Genomic DNA, 9,374 nt, shown 5'->3' with positions numbered 1-9,374 from the left:
TAAGAATGAGTAAAGTGTCTGGTGATGTTTGTTTTAACTAGAAAGCAACTGAGTGGGGGGCAGAAAAAAAATTGTTCTTATCTGAGAAGTCTTATTTTATGCCCGTCAGCAGAGCATGAGTAACAAAATAAATCTGGGATAATTTGAAAGAAATTCTTACAAGATAGGGCGATAAATATGAACTTGTTTCATTCACCAGGCTTGGGAAAGAAGAGATACAGAACTGAAATAGGCTGCTGGAAGCATATGCTCTATTCAAGACAAATACGCTGCTTAGAGGAAGAGACTGACCAGACGCTATGCCAAGAAGACAGACATCCTTGTGGAAATTCATAGGCCTGTGGATGGATACGAGCTGAAGAGCCAAGAGATAAGGGGACAAGAATAGAAGTGATGTTGTGGTACAGGTCAGGGCTTATTAAATCTGGCCCATTATCAACATTGTTCAGGGGACTTTTTTTTTCAGGGTCTACAAATAATTTTATTGAACAAATAACACAACAGCCTTCCTAGATTGAGGCGTATCCTCCCCAAAGCATTTCTCAGATGCTTTAAGCACAGAGTTGGCACAGCAAGGAATTTAAAAAAAAAAATCATTTCTATGTAGAAATCAGACTCTATCCCAACAACATCCTGGACTGGACTATTTACAAGCTTTCACATTTTAAGTATTCCCATTATGGTTGTTCTCTCCTTTCTGCCCCCATCCCAAGGGCTGCAGTACTTTTCTCTTGATTGATCCTGAAGGGATGGGTATACTGTAGGGAAAGGGGTGGTGGGTTCCTCAGAGTTACTGGCACCAGCCCTGGGTGCTGTGCCTTACCACAGGGTAGTGGATGTGTCAGGGCAAGGGGGATTAGATACAGTAGGTGGGATGGCGCACAGGCATCCAGAGCCCTCCCTGCTCCCCATTGTTCAGTTCAGTTCAGTTCAGTTCAGTCGCTCAGTCGTGTCCGACTCTCCACTCCCCATTGTATGCCCTCTCAACTTGGGGTGGAGGGGCAGCAACTAGTTGCAGTAGTGGGGGGAATCAGACCAGCCCTGCGTAGCGGGAGAAACCTCCCACACATCAGTCCCTACTCCTAATAACAGACAGCAAATTGTCCGTCCTGGGAACAAATAGGCAGGTAGGCAGGAAGAATCAGGCTTGTTCTGCCCCAGCCTCTGTCCAACACAGGAGGATTCAAGGTAGCCAACGGCTGAAACGCTCCACCAGGAGGGTAAATGAAGGGAGATAAAGGACATTCCCACTTTTTTAGAGCTCCGATTGCCCTGGAGCGGGAAAAAGGCAGACTCTGCCTGTAAGGTGCTATAGCCTCTAGCAGGGCTGGGCCCTAGGCAAGCTTGGAAGAATGCAGGCCAGGCAAGGGCTCAGGAAGCAGGCATGACTGACCAGCAGGTGCCCGGCCATGCTCCTTGTTAGGGAAGATGGACTGGTAACTCTGCCATCAGCCTTTGTCAGCTACCAGTCACCTCCAGTCCACTTACAAACCAACACCCAACCAGCTCTGTAGGACTGCCTGGCTTGCAGCTGAAGGTTCCAGGCCAGTGGAGTTTATTCACGGCTGTGGCCCCAGCCTCGGTTCCCCACAGGAGGCCACACCTTGAGCCTGGGGGTGATTTGCTACAGCAGGGGGTATTTATGCCTGCCACCCCTGCCCCAGGCTCACACCTCATAGAGGATCACAGGGGAATCCAGGTGGATCCAGCTTCACGGTGCCCTGAGGAATCAGCTTCTGATGCACCCGCCCCAGCTTGGCCCGTTCTTGGTGACGACTGTCTCCTCAGAGACTTCGTGAGGCAGATCTCCATCCTTGTCATCAAACATGGAGCCTCGGCATGAATAGAAGGTGGGGCACAACTTAGCCTCCCGCAAAGCTTGCTCAGCGACCCCCGCCTCTGGGCCGCCGTCCCCCGCCGCCGAGGTGAAGGGCCACAGGCCCCGAGCTTTGGAGCCACCGGCGCACGGCGGGCCCCGTGGAAATTTGGCTCTGACAGGGCCCTCAGCTCACAGATGTCGCCGCTGCCGCCTTTCACAGGCTCCTTCAGGGATCTTTTAAAATGAAATTTCTTGTTACAATTTCTATTAAATCATACATTCTGGGATTGGATCCTAGAATTTGTATTTTTACCACTCTCTGAGCAGTTCTAAGGAACAATTAGGTTTGTCTAATGGCTCAGATGGTAAAGAATTCACCTGGAGTGTGGAAGACCTGGGTTGGGAAGATCCGCTGGAGGAGGGTACAGCAACCCACTCCAGTGTTCTTGCCTGGAGAATCCCATGGAGAGGAGCCGGGGGGCTACAGTCCGTGGGGTCGCAAAGAGTCTGATATGACCGAGTGACTAAGCACAGAACAGCACGTGCACCATATAATAGATTGGCTTCCCTGGTGGCTCAGCAGAAAAGAATCCACCAGCAATGCAGGAGATTCTGATTTGATCCCTGGGTCAGGAAGCTCTTTTGAAGAAGGAAATGGCAACCCATTCCAGTATTCTTGCCTGGAGAATTCCATGGGCGGAGGAGTCCGGAGGGTTACAGTCCATGGGGTCACAAGAGTTGGACATGATTTAGCCACTAAACCATCACCAATATATAGACTGGACCAATGGGTCAAATAAATAAAAAGTGTAATAGGTTCCCAATACATTTTTGACTACAAGCATGATTTGGTAGTGATGGAGAATTTCAACTCTATAAACATCTACTAAAAGCCTCATTTGGCCCAAAGCAGAGCAGCCTAAATCTTGCCTTGCCCAAGTTTCCAAAAAGATTAAGCACACAAATGGAAAAACTACTGTCCTAGATTTAATTCTGACCTACTAGGATAAAGTAATGTTTATCAAAGACGACGAAAAAGGAGTCTTAGGGCAAAGGTCACCGAGTTCGCAGACTGTGAGCCAACAGACATGGCGACAGTGTGATTCCCAGATAAGATTCATAGGTAAAGAAAAGCACAATTCCGAGGCATAAGGAACAAAGGTCCATTGCACTCAAAATGTTTCAGAAATTTCTCAAACAGTGAAATCTCACAATGCAGATACAGGTGAGGTCAATGATAAAGAGAGAGAGAAAAACAAATCTAAAACAAATAACCAAAACCTGCACCCAAAACCAGAACCAAACAAAACTGAAATCACTCCATTATAGTCCCAGCCTTGGCTGTCTGTTGGGGGACTTTCAAAAAGAATACAAAGGCTTGTATCACTCTCTGAAGTTTTGATTCAATTTGTCTAGGGTAAGAAATCAGCATAACTATTTAATCTCCCTGAGTAACCCCAATATTCACTTACAATTGCAATACAGTGCTCTGGAAGCTCTGATTTTAAAGAACAGGATAGGAAGAAGGACACAAATTTAAGAAGCAAGTAAGAAAGAGACAGAGACGGCATTTTAGCAAAATGACCTCAGGCTGACAAAAAGGCAACAGCAAAAACAAAATGCCTCTCAGCTCTATTTGGGACAAGTTGGGAGATCGGGGATAGGATAGGCATGCTGTTTGGGAAGAAGTCAAGAGATCTTAGAAGGCTGGAAATGAGTAAATAGCCTTCCAATTTTCTAAAATGGACAGAAAATGGATTCTGTAAACTACGGATGATTGAGCATGATATGGATCTCAGACAAGACTCCAGAATGTATTACTAAAGCGATGTTATAATGGGCACCCAAATGACAAAGCAGTGATTATAGAACCCAGCATGGGTTCACAAGAACACACCCCGTTAGTCCGGCCCATTTCCATCCCTCAGTGGGAGGTTGGCAGATAAAGACAATGTTCACACATTTCCATTCAGGCATTTGGACACCAGCAAAACACTTGGTGATGTCTCTAATGATATACTTGTGCTTAACGTAGAGAAAAAATGGGTCTGGTGCTAGAACATGTGAGTGGGTTATTAACTGTTCAGAAATCATATCCAGAGAATACTCATTAATGGAGTTATGTCACACCCAGTGAGGGCTTTCTAGTCTCCTGGTATCTGTCAGAGGCCCTGTATCTGTTCAGAGGTATCTGTTCACAGGCCCTGTATACAACTGAATACTTCTGATGGGCTGGAATGATAAGCAAAATCTAAAACTAATTAGATTTAATAAAGTTAATAGTCTAGGACCTGATCGCTAAAATCTTACAGTACATGTAGAGGAGAAATTCGATATAAAGGCAGCTGACACTTTTAAAGAGCCTGGAGAGTGTCTGTCAACAATTGATCCAATACCAGTTGAAAGCAACGTGGCTGCAAAATACTGAAAGTGACCAACTCTGACTCTAATGAAAGTAAAGAATTGATCATGGAGGGCAGCATTTCCATCCTGTGCTATGTGCTACTCAGAACATGCCTGGGATTCTGCTTCATTTCTGGGTTCCACACTTTAAAAGTGAGGAATACAACCTGAAGTGCATTTCAGGGAGAACGGCCAGCAAGGTGAAGAAAACAAAAACCAAGCTATACATAGAACAAATGAAGGAATCATCTTGCTTATTCAGAGAAGACATAGAGGGAGAAGATGCCTGTCTTCAAATAATTGAAAAATTGTCTTATGGAAAAGAAATTAAACTTACCTTATGTGTTCCAAAGAGTACCTGGAAGCTTTGGGAAGGCAGAAAGACTTTCCATATGTAGAGCCAAACATCAGCAATAAGCTATCTGAAAATAGACACAGAATCCTAAGGAAACTGAGTTCTCCATCACTGGTTATATTAGGGCAGAAGCTGGGTGCTCACTGCAAGGGATGTGGAAGGTCGGACCTCGGTGGCCATTGTGGCCTCTTCCCCTTCCCCCCTTCCTTTTTTCCCGCTGGCAGAAAAAGGCTCACTGTTGTGCTCTGTTCCCTCATTCCCTCCCCCATTGCTAGAGTGTCCTTGATATAGCGGTTCCTGGTAGAAATCAACCCTCTCCTAACCTCCCCCTCCTGTCCAGAAACAGCATTCTGCCCAGAAACAGCAAGAACGATTCCACTGCGTCAGCATAACCTCGAGCAGACCAGGCAACCAACCCAGTCTTGCCCCCCGGCTAACTGACCTATGAGGGACACCACTCCAAAACTTACCATATTCGGGAAAAATTTCGCTTTTTCTTACTGTAAAGCTATATAAGTTGCCTCTTGCCTTTGTTCAGGTGCGAACTTCCTTGACCTCACTTGCTTGGGTCTGGGAACCCCGCCCGGGAGCACCTGCCATTAAAGCTTGTTAAATTACCTATTTGGCGTCTGAGTTCTTTTATCTAACATCATTGGGCCGTTTTGACCTTACAGGATGCTGTACAGGAAAATCAGGTCTCAGACGAAACTGGATTCCTCTGGAGGATGTTTAGACCCTGATATATCATGGCACTAAGAATACAGAATAGACTTGGACCCCACACTTCTGTCCCTTGGGGAAGAAGGGAGGTGTCTCTGCCTACGATGAGAGAAGGGGCAGAGTCTTACCATTTCCTTGGATGGGAAATTGGTCATCCATTGATTGGCATTCTTCTCTACCCAACTGTCTAAAATAGAGCAGTCCTTTGCCCACCAGGTGAGTTTGGAATAGGAGTTACCCTTTTCCAATTCCACCAGGTCCACATGGCCCAGACTATATACATACTGAAAACCAATGGAGAAATATAACTATCGTTAAGAAATATTCAACCTGAGAAGTTGTTATAAACCTGGAGAAATTTTTAAGGCATGCAGGCTTGAAAATAAATTGCAACTTGTGCATTATAATTATATTACTAATTATAGCTTCCGTTTACATTGAAAGCAGAAAACCAGCAAATGGGAGTAACGATTATAGACGATAATGATGGTGATGATGGTGACAAACATTCATTTGGCACTTATTATGTTCCTGGCACTGTTTTAAGGGCTTTACTTGTAACAGTTTAACCCTCACAACAACCCTGTGAAGTAAGTACATTACCCCATTTTCAGTTCAGTTCAGTTCAGTCGCTCAGTCGTGTCCGACTCTCCGCGACCCCATGAATCACAGCACGCCAGGCTTCCCTGTCCATCAACAACTCCCGGAGTTCACTCAAACTCATGTCCATAGAGTCAGTGATGCCATCCAGCCATCTCATTCTCGGTCGTCCCCTTCTCCTCCCGTCCCCAACCTTTCCCAGCATCAGAGTCTTTTCCAGTGAGTCAACTCGTCGCATGAGGTGGCCAAAGTATTGCAGTTTCAGCTTTAGCATCAGTCCTTCCAATGAACACCCAGGATTGATCTCCTTTAGAATGGACTGGTTGAATCTCCTTGCAGTCCAAGGGACTCTCAAGAGTCTTCTCCAACACCACAGTTCAAAAGCATCAATTCTTCGGCGATCAGCTTTCACCCCATTTTACAGAGCAGGAAACTGACGCAGAGAGTTGTTAAGCCACTTGCCTGTGGTCACATGGCTAATAAATGGTAGATCCTGTACCCTGATTCAGGCAGTCTCTTGACCACTATGGCACACTGCCTCTCCCAAGCTTCTGGGGGCACATTCTCAACCTCAGGAAGGGAAAACCAGATTAGGCTCAACCCTGAATATTCACTGGAAGGACTGATGCTGAAGCTAAAGTTTCAATACTTTGGCCACCTGATGCAAAGAACTGACTCACTGGAAAAGACCCTGATGCTGGGAAAGATTGAGGGCAGAAGGAGAAGGAGCGACAGAGGATGAGATGGTTGGGTGGCATCACTGACTCAATGGACATGAATTTGAGCAAACTCTGGGAGATGATGAAGGACAGGAGGCCTGGAGTACTGTAGTCCACGGGGTCAAAAAGAGTTGGACATGACTTAGCGACTGAACAACAATGTATTGATGGAGAAGTTGATCCTCAGGGGCAGGGTCTCCAAGGGAAGGGTCTTGGTGTGGTCCAGGGAGGGCAGATCTTGCATGCCTTTGCCCTTTCTCACAGTCTATATCTTCTCTTCTTTTATACCCCCAGCAAACCCTTCCACAGGAGGAAAGAGGCTGGTCAGACAAGAAGATACAGCAGTGAAGAGCAATGCATCGGATACCGCACTCTTCTGGCCTCCATTCCATCCCCCCAGACCCAAATCTAGTTCGATGACAAATCTCAGGGCTGTGCTGAGACTTGACTCTCATCTTTCTTCCCAACTCTGTGTCCAGTGACATCACAGTGATACCTTGAAATCAGCCTCTGGGGGAGTCTTGACACCATGAAGTCAGCAGAGGCTACAAACTAAGGCATGTGTGTGTGTGCATGTGTGTGTGTGCGTGTGTGTGTGTGTGTGTGTAGAGCAGCTTACCAGCCCACCACTCCACACACCACTGGCTGCCTCCCCGAGAGACAGAATGACAAGCCTCGCATCCTCCCGCTCTCCCCAGTAACTGCGTCAGGATAACACACAGCACACACTTGTCTTCCCGCGTGAGTCCCTCCAGAGCCTTTATCACCTGTCAAGCAAAACTTTCATTATGAACATTGGTACAAAGAGGTACCAACCACCAGAGTCAGCCCCTCACGACTTCCTCTGGTCATGTCCACGTGCGCAGACCCGGAATTTCTTCACATCTGCCGGCTCCTTCCTCAAATCCCCAGCTCCCAGGCTCTTTCACCCCACTCAGCCCTCCTGAACTCTCCACTCCTGATGTCAGAGTTAGAGTCAGACCTGCATTCGAATCCCAGTTTCCTCACTGTCGATCCCTTTTGGCCTCAGTTTCATCACCTGTAAAATGGGGGTTATGGTAATGCTTGACCTCACAGACTCAGTTTGAAGAATAAACTTGAAAACATACGCAGAGCTCACAGGAGTCTCTGGCACGAAGGTGGAGATGGCTATTGTTACACACTCTCTCATAGGCACCTCTGGGCACTGACTCTCATGGGCTGCCGCCCCACCCAGGGGTATTATAGACAGGACACCTGTGCCACCCTCTTCCCCACCCCCTTGATGAGTTCCCATTGCCCCTTATTCTGGAGGGCCTTTCCCCATCTATTGAAATCCTTCACGTCCCTCAAAACCCTACACAACGCCTCTGCTATAGGAAGTCTTTGCTGCTGCTCCCAGTTGTACTAAACTCAGAATTCTTGACTCTCCAGGAGGCCAAAGGGTGACTCAGATGGCAGCCTCAACTCTCTCTTTTTCACTCTGCCCGAGAGGCTGATGAAACCCCACTTCTTTGGGCAAAGGTGAGCAAACGTTTTGCTCAAAAGGTGAATACGTGCAGGGAGAGAGCCTCACATTCCCACAATGGTGTGTTGTCAGGAGTTCCTTAGCACCGACCCAGCCCCCAGCCCAGCCGCAGGGGATCTAGCGCTGGAAGGTCTCCCAGAGGTCATGGTCTGCCTCCACATTTCACAGATGAAGGCCCTGAGGCCTAGGGAGCTGCCTGGCCGATGTCGCACAGCTGGACTTGGAACTGGCATGCTATGCCTCCCCACCCCCCACCTGACGTTCTGGCCATCCTGCCAGGCTCCTGGATGATCAGGACAAAGCCCGACGGAGGCAGGTTGACGGATAACAGTCTGAACATGGAGCTTCCAGAGAAGGGGCCGCCAGGAGGGCCGGAGAGCCGGGACAACATGAGGCCGTGGGTCTCAGGGTGAGGAGAGACTCCGACAACAGGCTCATAAGAGCTTCTGGAGCCGAAGTCCTGGAGAGTCCTTATCTAACCTGCCTCATCCTGTTCATATTTTCGCAGCCTCCTTACCCACAACCTTGGCCCGGCCACAAATGGCTGCATACAGAAGACAACAGGCTGGGAGCTCATCCCTACTCTATTACTTAGGATGTGGGCTTTTTCCACTTCCTAATGGCTGCATGAGTTCCTGTCCTTGGAAGAATCCTGAAGTCTAAAATAGCCACCCGCAACCCACCCCTCTCCTGGGTCTCTGTCGCTTTACACTGCCGCGTGTGCTTCAAGTTCAGTGTGCTGCTGGCCTCCTGTAACTGTTATTCATTCATTTTCTTACACACCATCTGCCCCCCCATTAGAAGAAGAGCTTGAGGGTTAGGACTTCATCTTTTCCTAGGACATAGTATATCATGCTAAGTTGCTGCGTTGTGTCTGACTCTTTGTGACCCTTTGGACAGTGGCCCCTGGGCTCCTCTGTCTATTGGATTCTCCAGGCAAGAATACAGGAGTGGGTTGCCATGCCCTCCTCCAGGGGGTCTTCCTAACCCAGGGATCGAACTAGGGTCTCCTGCGTCTCCTGCATTGGCAGGCAGGTTCTTTACTACTTGCACCATCTGGGAAGCTCTCATTTAACATATCATTTGTGTCTTTATTTGTGGTTTGAGACCACAATATGGGTGAGTACAATGTTTTGAAATCCAGTTTTATGGCCTAGCATTCAAACAATCTGCATTACTGTTTCATATGCTTTGGGGGAGAAGGACATTTTCTCCTACAGTTGGGTGCCATGCCCTACACAGGTCCATTTG

General features: G+C 47.7%; 1 pseudogene; it reads right to left on the bottom strand.

Moving 5' to 3' along the window:
* Positions 1 to 1,666: 1,666 nt before the first annotated feature.
* On the bottom strand, positions 1,667 to 8,514 carry LOC148774206 (tumor suppressor candidate 2 pseudogene; annotated as a pseudogene).
* Positions 8,515 to 9,374: the final 860 nt, after the last annotated feature.

Source organism: Moschus berezovskii, chromosome 23 (assembly GCF_049115385.1).
Source record: "Moschus berezovskii isolate FMDL1 chromosome 23, NW_MosBer_1.0, whole genome shotgun sequence".
In the NCBI taxonomy this organism is placed as follows: Eukaryota; Metazoa; Chordata; class Mammalia; order Artiodactyla; family Moschidae; genus Moschus; species Moschus berezovskii.
Note: the sequence above shows the minus strand (reverse complement) of the source record. Positions and strands in the feature narration are given on the sequence as shown.